General features: G+C 40.3%; 1 protein-coding gene across 6 annotated transcripts in view; it reads left to right on the top strand.

The window, feature by feature from the left end:
- Positions 1 to 13,670, top strand: part of LOC146830241 (uncharacterized) — a 649,260-nt gene that overhangs the window by 422,670 nt on the left and 212,920 nt on the right. The window lies entirely within an intron of this gene.

The following is a 13,670-nucleotide window of genomic DNA, read 5'->3' as shown; positions in this document are numbered from 1 at the left end:
CAGGTGCTGTCGCTCTCTCTGTTCTTCATCTAGTCATTAAACTCTCACCTGCCTTTTTGTTGGGCCTTGAACAGTACATTACAGTACACCCATCAAACAAGTCCTACATGTGATGACCTTGAGTTTCAATGCATCTTGATATAGTGGATCTTAGGTAGTGGGGATACACCTACCAACACTATGTGTTGTTTTGTGATGTGGTCCACTGCTGGCATGATCCTATAGGCAGTCTAATCGTTGCATTACACAAAATATCCAGGTACCTTCCAGTGTCTTGAATATTTACACCAGGACTTGCAAGGCATTCTGTGTGGCTGTTACTACACTACATATTACCATGCACTACTGCACTTAAATCACATTTGTTTCTAATGTACTGATGTTTGTTGACAAAACAGACACTGCGCAGCAATCGCTTTCATGGGCGATAAGGTATGGGTAGTTGTGCAATCATGTGGTGGGAGCACATTCCACTTTGTTTACATTGAAAACAATTCTTACATTATTTTTACAGCACACCCAAACTCTAGCTGAGTTGTACATCCTGATTAGTTCCCGTAAACAAACTATGAGTCAAAACGTGTCAACGATGTCTGTGGACTTGAAATGCAAATAAAGAAACATTTGGAGGATTATACCAGGGGCCTAGGAAATACATCAAAGCAGCATTCACTTCCATTTTCCCACATGCATTGTTCACACTGAAAACATGAATTAAGGGTTGAATGAATGCCCTGCTTTCCACCTGAACCATACTGACCCCCCCCCCCCCCAAAAAGTGTAATTGAAATATTTTTATACAAGGGTAGGGGGGTTGAATATTTATTTTTAAGAGTCACACAGTTGCTAAGAAGTGCTGGACTATTCTCACACTTTGCATTCCATGCTGCGTTGTGATCAAATCATACTATTCTTTCAATTCTTATGATCCTAATGAATAGAATCTGGATAATTGCATGCTTTTGTTATGTTAGTTTATTTTTACATAGCCCTAAATCACCGACAGGTCTCTAAGCGCTTTAGAGAGAGAGGCCAAGGGCCAGATGGAGGTAACATAAACAGCAACGGAGGAGAAGGGATAGTTAAACAGTGTTCAAGGCCTCCTTAAAAAGGTCAGTTTTGAGTTGTTTCCTGAAGGGGAGGAGTGCAGGTTCTCTGCGAAGGTCCGGCAACTGATTCCAAAGTTGTGGGAGTAGGACAGAGAAAGCGCTGATACGGTGTTGCAACGTGGGGTAGACAAGCGGCAGGCCTGTGATGACCGCAATGTACGTCCCAGAACATAGTTCTTAAGGCGGTCTTTAATATAGGTTGGGGCATTTACATAAATTGCCTTATGGGCAATGCAGAGACCCTTAAACTTCGGTCTCTGTTTAATGGGCAGACAATGCAGCTTGCATAGTAAAGGGGTGGCGTGAGCACTTCTGGGGAGCCTAAATATCATCCTGGCTGCGTCGTCCAGTACCACCTGTAACTTATGGATGAGGCTCTGGGGGAGGCCGATGTAAAGGGCATTCCCGTAGTCCAGTCTGGAGACAATTGTGACTGACACTATCGTCTGTAGTGATGTTGTTGAGAGGATGGGGACAAGTTTCTGTCTCATGAGCCCTATACAGGTTCCAACCACTGTGGTGACTTGATTGACCATGGAGAGGTCGGAGCCTATTTTTATGCCCAGACTTTTCACGACTGGTACTGGTGTGGGGGTCTCACCCAGATCTTGGGGCCAGAAAAGATCATTCCAGGGGTTATTTTTTGTGGGGATGACAAAGACTTCAGTTTTGTCAGGGTTAATTTTTAGTGAGTTTGTTGTCATACAATTTACTATAAATCTAAGGATGTTTTGCACCTGCTCCTGACTGTGGGTGGAACTGTCGATCCGAAGGATGAGTTGTGTCATCCGCGTAATTGAAAATTCGGCAGTCCATGCGGGCTAGGGCCGCCACCAGGGGCTGTAGGTATATGTTGAAAGCGGGGACAGTGCCCTGGGAAGTGAGGGTGCGCCTGTCTGATACCTGCTCCCCCAACTGGATCCTCTGAGACCGACCTGACAGGAATGATTCCAGCCATTGATGTGCCAATCCGCATAGGCCCAAATTCCGTGCCTCTTTCATTGTATGTATGAAGGTGTTTGAGTTGAAATTTTTTTTTGTAATCTTTTATACCTTAATTAATATTTGTATGTTGGTACAAGAAATGCAGGTATTCCTATTGATAAACCCTGGTGGTATTAAGGTCTTGTTACATAAAATTGTTGGACCTAATCACCCCATTCGTTAGAAAGGCCTAGAACCCTTTCAATTTGTTTTCCGGGTATTATTGCTGGTCGTACTTCGTGAGGTACTTCTCTTGTTGAACGAACCAAGGGGTCTCTATTAAAATATTGAATGCACAATATCATTATAGAAAAATATCCAAAGTAAAAAAATCTCAAACCCAACATATAAAGAACAATATTATAGACTTGTCAAATTAATATTCAGAATAATAAAAATGTCAAAACCCCAAATATTTTCTTAAATAATAACGTTCTATTTTTAAACTATAAAGGCTTTCCAACCGACATGGTGGGTTTACAGTCCGACCGCCCAATTATAATGTAGGCAGTGTAGGGAGTGTAATCCCTGGCTTCCGGCCAGTCGGTAACCTTTCATAATTCCCTATGGACTGCGTTTCCACCATTGGGATTATGATGTTGGTTTCCGTAGGCTTTTCATGTTGGGCTTTCCGACATGAAAAGCCTGTCAGAAAGCAACGTTGGGGCCCCTAGCAGGGCCCCCATCCCTCAGTGGCCTCCTGTTCGGGGCTAGGGGACCACCTAGTGTGCCCCCTTGTTAATCTCTGCACCAAATGGGAGCTTGCGACTGCACCATGTGCAGTTGCATTGTAATTGCAGTGCTGAGATAGCCGATCGGAGGTCGGTCGGTTCCGAGCCCCCAACGGTGTCTCCACCCAACATCGTAATGATGCCCTAAATGTATTTAATTCAAACATATATACATATTCATAAAATATAGTATTAGAAAATCTATATATTTCTATTTCTATTAAAAAATAGTCACATTTTTATTTAAATGTTAAAAATAAAAATTCGTTTTTTGAAAATATATATCAATTCTATAAAAAAATAATTTTCAATAAATTCTACCATTATAAAATAAACGTTTTTTAAAATCTCCTTTTCAATACTTTGCACTAATGAATGCTTTAAAGGAAGTAGTTATATTGAAAACAAAAAATGTAAATGAGGGATATAAACATCGAGATAGGACTATTGCATTAACCTGTGTTCAAGGTACAGGGGGACTGAAACGCATTGGCCTTTTGTCTTCTACTCCGTTTCTTCAAGCATTAAAAAGGAGAAATCATCCCATGATTGAGAGTGCAACCCTGTTTTTTCTACTGCTTGGGAGCATCGGAATTAAGTAAATACTTAAGCGGCGTGGTACTCCTGCCGCGTGAGTCTCGCACCACAGCACAAAAAAGAGCGCCAAAGCAGGACAGCTGGAGATATATATATATAATTCTAGTTTAAAAATTATCCCTCCATTACCCTCAATCCTAAAAACAAAAAAAACCTTAATACTCCAATTCTCTATCCATCCCTTAGCCCTAAAAACCCATATTTCCACTATTCAGTACCTATCCCTTCGCAGTAAAAACTAGTTATGAAAATAAGGTAACACCCATCCCTGTGCTCTAAAGAACAGTAATCCAGTGCAATACCCACACCAGTGCCCCCTAAAAACTAGTCATTAACCTGGTTAACTCCCATCACTGTACATAAAAATGAATCAGTAACCTGGTGGTGCCCTGCACATGTCTTTATTAAAAGAGCCGATGAAGCTGACCCTCCCTGTCCCCGTATGTGGTCAGTCTTAGCACCCAGAGGTAGCAAGGACAAAGGAAAGTTCAAGCATGGCTTCCAGCGCCTAGCGGAGTCGTCTCCTTTGTGTTTGATTGTCATGGAGATTCTTTTCAAGTTCCATATTTTGAAAAACCAATGTCGGTGATCCGGTTTAGTACGGATCCTGAAGCCTCAAGATCACCTGTTTGGTCGTGCATTAAGAATCGTCGTTAGTTTGCCTCTCATGGGTAGTAGTGGGAAGGAAAGGCGGTCCTCGGCCCCAAGATTATGTACGCTGTGAGCATTAAAATTCTGTTGTCAAAGATTACATCCATGTCATTCAGTACTTCATCGCTGTGTTCCCACGGCCTCTTCAGAAAGTGCTCGCCTTTTCTGTATTCCATAGGTTTATCCACTTGGGAGTGTAGTACCAATAATAAGCTATTTCTATTAGTCTCCTTAATCGCTACGCTGCATGCTGCTGCTTTTATACATTGAACAAAATGCTTTCAATTCAAGCTCTCCAAGTGCCCTACCCCATTCCTTTTCCCACGTTAGTTGTCCTAATGTTTTCCCAGCCTCCTGACTGTGAACTAGGATTTTTTATATATCTGGGAAGATGCACTTGTCTCAATGTTTGGTGAGAAGCCATTGTTGGCTGCATGGGGAGCAAGAACTGGCCAGCTCCCATTTAGTCACAGGATTATAGTACCAGTGCCAGATGATCTTCTAATATCGAACCACTCCCCTGCAGGGATGCCATTGACAGTTTTTACTTGCTCAATGGATTTGAGCCCTTCGAGGTCAAACAGGTCCCCCATCCTTTTGCATCTTGCCTTCTGCCAGGCAGCAAAGGCTCCTCTTTGAGGTCCGGGGTAAATTAGTGGATGACAAAGAGTTATGGGTGAGGCAATTGTTTCCAGTCCACTTTGCACTACTTCCCTGTAGCAAGCTGCTATTGCTGCTTGTATGATCGGGGAGGATTCCAAGCCACACTGTCGTTATGATTTTCAGAAGCCACAAGGGTTTCCCTTTATGGAGCCCTGCTATTGAGTAGTCCTTGAAGAACTTGTGTTTTTCACTTTCCTTCCAATCCAATTCCAACACATAGCATAGCTAAAACGCACAGTAATAATTGGTGATGTGAAAGACTCCAAGCCTGCCCTTGGCAATTGACGAAAACATTTGTTGGGCTGCAAGTCTGGGGTGTTTCCCGGCCCATATGAAGTTGTTAAAAAGTTTCTGCATACATCAGAGAAAGGCCTGGAGATGGGGGCAGTGGCCTAGACTGGGCTAAGAATAAAACTCTCAGCTGGGCAGACATTTTGGCTGCTGCATTGCAGCCCAGCCAAGATAGTCCCAGCCCATGGCAGATCTGGAAATCTGTATACAGCTGGTGAGTCAGTCTATTGTAGTTGTCCTTGGCTGTTTTGTGAGTGGTGGGGATAATATATATACCCAGGGAGCATAAGCTGTCTTGCTCCTTCAGAACAGAGAGCCGGGCCTGCAGCCTGTGTTGCGTTGCAAGATGCAATGTCAAAACAAGCAACTGGGATTAATGGGGATCTATTTTAAAGCCTGGAACTTCTCTATAATTATATTTTAAAATGAAAAAATTAAATAAATATATTCATTTTAAACAATATTTCAACAAATGACCTGCCTAAAACACCACAATAATAAAAAAACAAAATAAAAACATTAATTAATTAAAAATAATTAATTAAACTAAAACAAATTGAAATTTCTGAACAACATATTTTAAAATACAATTTAATACAAGACCCACTCAAATAAACTTTTAAAAATTAAACTACCCACCCAAACTCCAAAATAACCACACTAATAATAAATAAAATAAACACATATTAAAAAAGTTTTATAGCTAAAAAAATGTAATTATACTTTACACACTGCCCTCCCTAATCCCCTACAATGGCCAACACCCCACAACAAAAGATATGTTTTAAAAAATAATTAAAATCACTCATTTATATAACAAAACAACATATGTGTATATAATAATCTATTATCCTCAAAACTATTTGAAATATATGAATATATATAACATTGAAAGAAACAATATAAAATGTACATAGTAAATAAATAACATATTAAACCAATCATGTTATGCATTAACATTTAAGTTTTACATATTTAAAACTTTATTAGTATTGTATAAAACAGAAAAGCATTATACTTACCAATGATAATACTTACCTCAATATAAGGAACTCTTGATATTCTGCCTTTGGTATTAAGAGTGCAGACCGGAAACAGCTTCTATTTATGAAAACCAGGACCAATTAATTCACAGCAATTAAATGAAACACATATTGACCAGAGTTAAGAAAAATAAATACAAACAGAGTTACATAAACAAATATGTTTGGGGTATTTAAGGGCTGGCACATTCCCCTTGGGGCTTCGCGTTTCAAAGCATGCCCACCATTTGCATAGAGGACCCTTCTTATCAAACTGACTTTAGCTACATTTGAACTAGGTGTAGCAGACACTGGATGGTATTGTCTATTGAAAGAGCTTATAGACTTAGTAAAAGGGAATTGGAAGAAATTGCTAATCTTGAAGATGAGAGTAAGAACAACGCCACATTAAAGAATAGTAAGGAACTTCTAAAGAGACAACCATGTAATTAATGATAATAAAAAAACTTTTTGAGAGGTGGACAAGCAAATTAGGAATTTAAAGAAGCAACACAAAATCAATCAATAATTCTTGAAATGTGAAAAGAAAAAGTCAACTTTCTATTCTGAGACAGAACACCCATACTTAAGATCTGAGTTCCACAGCTGCCAGGACAGCAAACCTGAGTTGAAGACAAATAGAGGAACATCTAGGAGAACAATCATTACTTTTTCAGAAACCGCATCATCTGCCTTGAGGGATGAGAAAGCACAACAGACTCAAAACAGAATAGAAGAGATGAACTGAACACTCTTTTTTCAGGAAGAGAACTGAACGAAAGTAGAGGAAGATTCAAGAACCAACAGGAGATAGGCGAAATACAGACACAACGCAATCAATCAAATGTCAACTTTCAGAAGACGCTCTTGCTGGTTTACACATTGTTCATCTATCCCCACAAACTTTAACACAATGAAGTTAGAAGCACTGGAATGTTTCCGTAAATTAAGACTGACAACATTCTCTCACCAAAAGGAATACCACACACGGATGAATGAATCCTGCCTCAGAAGAAAATCAACCTTTACTCCTCCAACTCATATGACACCGCCATAAATCATTATTTTTGAGAAAACGATTCGCTACAAAATAGAGCGGATGTAAAGGAAAAGCGAATACCTAAAGTCCAAGATGGCAGTATATCGAAGACAAGCTGTAGAGATGTATTCTCTTTGTAATGGAATGTAGAACTATCGGCATGGCTGGAATGTTATGCTTTGAATGTTAAGGGTGGTTAGAGCTGTGAAGTTGAAGTACGAGCTGGAGTTGTTTTCCTTATCTCTTTGAATAAAGACTTACATGAACTTAACCTTCGTGGATATCTTCTTTACTCAACCTCAATAGAAATGAAAGGGCCGCATTATCATTACAACAGTGCAGGATTTGTGATTCATGATGGCTTAGATCAAGGATGAGTCAATGAAAAAGAACATGAGTTTCTAAATAATGAGAAAGAATGTATACCTATCTCCTCCTTAATACCTTAGCTTCACCGATGCTGTACATCCACATAGCAGGCCAATTGTTTGTGGGTGTGAGTCGGTACTGGATCAGCACTATATTGACGTCTCTTTTAAACAATTTTTACATCCAGTCTGTTCATGTGTAAAAGGCATTCCAGATAGGATCAAGACATTAGAGGGAGCATCCTTTGACCCTGAATATCAGCTGTTAAGAGACTTTTGATGTGAAGTCACTGCACAATAAAGTTATTCAGGATGACACTACTGAGGTGTAGGCGTATTTGGAACTGTGAATTAAACCTCATTCAGCCCCTACTGCACTCATCTAAGATCTTCCAGAAGTGGTATTATCAAAGAACAACTTTACATCCTACCAGCAATTACTACTTACAAACTTAAGGCGTAGCCATGGGACGTTGTTTAACCCTCAGGTTCCGACGAGCCACGAGAAGGTACTTCCTTTGGTGATCGCGCTCCTTCCAGCATTGTCTATTTGAAGGCACCCTACACCGCTCGTGTGAGCTCATGGAGCAATAACGATAAAATTCTAAAGTTCTTAAGATATACAAGTGGTATATTTTTCTACTCCCGTAACAGGGAACAAAGGACAGTGTTTGTGACTATCAGGCATATGTACATTTATTCTATCACCCATTGAGGTGTAACAGGGATAGTTTTTTTGGTCCTGAGGAAGAAAGCCAAGAGGATGGCTTCTGAAACATGTCGATCTTGTAGGAGGTGACTCATTATAGTACACCATCTACACCTCCCCACTTTTACTATTCTCAGCCAGGGAAGACAATAAAGTATTTTTGTTCCACTAGCCAGAGAATTTTCAACCATCTCACATTTTCTTTTCACGATCCCACGCACTACACATACTCACCAATCACTGAATAAAGTGCTCCTGCGTCTACGTAAGTCATAGCCCACCCCGTCCCGTATAGGGGCGGGAAGACCCCAATGATGAAGCATGACACTGAATCAGGTTTCAGTGTGTGAGGGGTATTTTAAATTTTTTTGAAACATTGCCTTTCCCACAAATTGAGAGAAGGAGCTCTGATCCTTTTGCACCATTTTTCACGTATGACTAAACACTTCAAATAAAAATAAAAATAGCAGCACACACATGGGTGCATATATATTCACATAATACATGGTAGAATCCCTATGTTGGATCACAGTATCAAGAGAAGGACGATTCTACCTTTTTCCTCTTCACTCCCTCCTCTGATTTTGTGATAACCCTTATGCTTGCCATATAATACATAGAACAATACAAAGAGAAACGGATGTTTATGATCAGCCCATGCCAACAACTTATCAAGATATAACATGTGCATTTGTAAAGTGCACGTTCAACCAGAGGTATCCTGGCACTGAATAATAGATGTTTATTGTTACGCAACTCAATGGTACTCATTTTATGGACCTCAGATGGATGAAAGGCCAAGTGGACCTGCTGGGATTTGAACCTGTGACCATGAGGCTGAACACAGGCCACTATAGAGGACGCATTAGTCCATTGAGCCACCAGACATGGCACCAATACATTGACAGTGTCTTCTATGTGGCACAGCATGAAGAGAAATGGATCTTTGAGAACAGCCCATACCAACAAAATGTCAACACATGGCAATGATACAGAGATGGCTCCTTCTCTATCTGTCTCATTAGGAAATACAGAAATACTTAAAGAATTCACAAACATTTGAATGAAATAAATAGGCTTGGCTTAACCTACTACCAACTCTAACCTCCTTACATAATTTTAATTAAATGAACCCTAAAACATTATGTTAAATTACCTTGAAATTAATTTACATTCTTATGAACTTACTTTATGAAAGGTAGCAGCATCTTCAGTTGTGATAATTTTGATGTAGTACTTACAACCAACTGCATCTTCATATAGTGAATCTGAGGTACACCTACAAGCGATCTTAAAGAATCTTGCCCCAATATTTTGTTTCTGTGGAGCCCCCTTAGAAGCTTTGGCTGTAGGGAAGCTCATAGTTTCTTCCCAAAGTAACCGACGTATCCTATCCCAGTACATTGGGAACCATGTCCCATCCTCAGACCACAAACTTCATGGATGGAATGTTCACTGCTCCATGGACCATCCATTCCCTGACACCAGAGCTGCAGTTTTGGGAGAAATCACAGGGCTGGTGCCAAAGGTTCCCAAGTGAGGCGATATAGACTCTGACTGCACGTGTGCGCCATATCTAGGGTTTTGTGTGGTGTACAGTTGTGTTGTTCATGGAAGCATGCTAAACAGTGATATTTTTAGCTTGTTTCACGCTGCTAATCTCCACATGGGGCAGAGATATTGCAGAGGTACACAGTTATAGTTGGAGGGGGTGGGTGTATTTACACCTTACTTCATTATTCATTACTTTAACCCAATATTTTCATGTAGTATGAATCAATTTAAATGAGCTCATCACAAACCACTGGGCCTGGTGAGACAATAGGCCAATGGTTATTTTCCCTTCCATAATGTGGAGCAGGTCAAGGTGTAAACTACTCAACACCTCTACAAATTTCTCCTCCTTGCTGTACCCTCAAATATAATTCTGTGGGTTCCATTCATTATCTTTTTTCAGTCACAAATAAGATTTACTTCACAAAAGTATACTGCTACTTTCTGCAAGTGCAATCATTCTCTATTAGTGCACAGTTCCTCTTGGGAAATGGGTCTCCCACTATGAAGACCCATTCCTTCTATTATTCATCAGCTCCTTAGAAAGCCTTGGCTGGAAACATAGTCCAGCTGGCAGCTTGTGGTAAGTTATTATTCATGTAAACCTTGGTGTTTTATGTCAAGTGCACAAGAATGTAATTGTCTAGATTTCTTGTGTCTTCCCCTGGTGACAGTCGTGAACTGTTCCCCATCTATTGTGGCGTCCCCCAATGATTCCACCATTCCTTCAGTAAGGACCTGGCATGGTCAACTTCCCAAAAATCAATAGTTCTCTTTCTGGATACAATTGATGCCCTTGCTCCTAGGGCCATAAGCTGCCATCTCCTATTGTTCTGCTTCCTTTTCCTCTTTGCTGTGGTTCCACTCATTCCCAAGAATAGGAGGACCGCTTTAGCACTGATGAATGATTTACAAGAGTAATATATGGACACTACTTCCATTATACTTGTTTGGTCACACTGATGTACGGTGTTTGTTGACTGCACAAAGACATGCAATACGCAGAGCCATCAACCAAACAGTAGCTTACAATGATTTTTAATTGTGTACTCACAATGCATTAGTTCACAGGGTAAAAAATAATAAAGGAAAAAGGGGTATGAAGGAAAGCAATGTCTTTTTGAATTTTTCTCAAATACTTTAGAAAAAGTGGTTATTCAATGCAACTCTGAATTTGGGGTTACCTATGGTATCGTGATTCAGAGTATGTTCTCTAAAATGTGTTCTTTCTTCCACGTTGGCTTACATTTGATAGCCGAAAATGTAGGGATATTTAATATATAATAATGATGTTCTGCTATTCTGTGTTCCCACGTGTCTCTTAAAAAAATGGTACCCCACTTGTGAAGGTGCACCTATAATCCACTAAAGAAGAGGTCCCAAAATGCAACATGGAGACATCAATAATTTTTCTTGGAGTTTCAATCTTTCTGGGGATGTGGGTAGCAGCTGTATCTGGGCCTGAGATCAACAGGCACCCACGGAAAACCGGTGACCCCAGACATTTCTGACAACGAAACATTTGAGGGAGGACAGGGTGGTCAGGCTTACATCGATACCAGCAAGTTTCTTACCCAAAATGCTCTGCAAACATCAAGCATTGTCTAAAGTAGCAGATTTTTCTCAGATAGCAAGGGATGTAGAATCTATGGAAATTTATAAAGGTCTTCCAGTTTTCCAACATTTCTCCTAAATAAAATGGTATCCCACTCATGTGGAAGGCCTACCACCCGTGACAGGAAAAGCCCCAAAAGGCGACATGGAGACATCAAGATTTTTGGCATTTCAATATCTCTGGGAATTTGGATGCAGGATCAGCCCTCACTCAGGGAAATGTATCAGTCGCAGACATTCCTGAAAGCTAGGTACTTAGAGAAGTTCAGGGTGGTGTGGCTTTAGTGGATGCCACCATTTTCTGTTACACAGAATGTCCTGCAAACGTCAAACTATGGCTATAATTGTATAGAAAAATGAATTATGATATCTGATATTTTGTTCTTTGCAAAGTAATAAATACTTCTGTAAGAGAGTGTTTCAAATATTGTAACAGTGACACCCACCTCTACAAGTGGGCTAGTGTTACACAAAATGATCAAAGATGTTGTAAAATTATTCCAGTTTCAAAGGTCCTATGATGAAAAGTTCATAATGATCATGTCTTAGGTTGAAGGTGGATCCGCAAGCAATAGTGAAAAACATCAAGCAACCAGCCGACATGTTGCCTCCCACCTGGAACTTTTTGAAGGCTTCTTATGTGTTATAAGGAGTACTAACACAACAATTAATAAAACAATATATATTTTATGCTTAGTACTTTGTTGAAGAATTCTAAGGTGGAGATGGTGCTCTCAAACTATAGAAAAGATAAAATCTTTTATGATGAATTCAAGGATACACATTTGTTTGAAAATCTTTGTAGTAAATTGTTTAAACTGCTCAGTTGGAAGAAACCAGATATGTGAGGAGATGGAGTGACTTATCAGTAGTCTCTACGTTGCACTGGTCGATGTTCAGATGAAGATAGTACCCCCCCCCCCCACTCACTGCCATAAATTCAACATCATATGGATTGTTTTTCCAAATTAATAGTGTAATCTGCCTTCAGTAGAAAGCAAAAACTATTTCAAGCTCATGATAGGAAAATCTTCACATGTTCCTTGCATGATGGATACGGGTAAGATGTGTGCAAGTATTTCCTAAACACCATCAATGTCTGAGCTGAATTCAGTGATTGTTGTATTCTGCTAACTTTATGGAGGCAGTCCGAGGCACAGATCCTCATTTCACTTTGTCTCTGTCTATGAGCTTGCCTTGATGTACAATGATAGAAAAGACATGGTAACTTAATATTGGACCTACTCATCTTTGTGCCCATCTCCTGGCCAGACAATATATCACATTTAAGCATTCTTTCAGAATACGTACTAGCCTACCACATTCCAAGAAATTTGAGTAATAGGAGATATTAGCTGCTCAATATAAATGCCAATGTCCATATTTGTCTTTTAATGCTAAATAGAAGTCAGTAGATTGAGGGCTAAGGCTGCCTCCAGCCAGCTCCACATTCTAGTACTCTCCTGCTAAACAGGAAGTCTGATCTTCCTTTCTCTAATGAAGGTGTGAGTGTTGGTGCCTCTGTGCACCTCGTCTTCTTTCTAGCTTTCTTGAGCTTTCTACAGTAACAATCGCCTACATACAGGTGAAGGGATGGCCTTGCTACTCTGACAGGGACTGCATCAAAGACCGGTTATAGGGAGATGCTGGGTTCGACTCTCCTGTGCAAGTATCAGCTGTCACAGGAGGGATCAGAGGCTTGATCTTCTTACACTCACCTAGCCTCAGCATTGTGGTCCAACAAGCCTGCAGCACAGCCCTCAGCACAAAGGACTGGTTAAATCCTACTGTGCAACGATGGCAGGACCCTCACACCCAGGGAGGAGCTTGGCCATAGCATCATTAGGTATTTGTCACACAATTGGACAGTCGATGCATTAAAATTGAGGATTAATGTAGGATGGGGCGCGGAAGGCTTGTGCGACTGTGGCACAAGTGCCCAGCTGAAGTACAGAGGGGATCCCTTTGTTTTGGTTTGCTTAGGCTATGGTCTAAAACAAAATCCATTCTGTGTTCCAGATTCAAAACCTGGGATTTGTACTTACAGACACTTGTGTGCACACAAACACATTAACATGCACATACATATGTATGCACATGCAAATACACACAGATGCCCATGCAGAATCTGAGAGTGACTTATCTATACTAGGTCTGTTTCCTCTTCTAGCAGATTCAGAAACTGTATGCAAGTTCCTATCCCAGAGATGAGGGACCAAGAGGATAGAAAAGGATGCAAACTCCTTTGTTTTAAGACTTTTTGAACTGCTTGTGTTCCTCGATGTTCTGTAATGTTAACAATAATATTTGTGCAACCAGGATTCAGTGTGCCGTGTAG

Source organism: Triturus cristatus, chromosome 5_1 (genome assembly GCF_964204655.1).
Source record: "Triturus cristatus chromosome 5_1, aTriCri1.1, whole genome shotgun sequence".
In the NCBI taxonomy this organism is placed as follows: Eukaryota; Metazoa; Chordata; class Amphibia; order Caudata; family Salamandridae; genus Triturus; species Triturus cristatus.
Note: the sequence above shows the minus strand (reverse complement) of the source record. Positions and strands in the feature narration are given on the sequence as shown.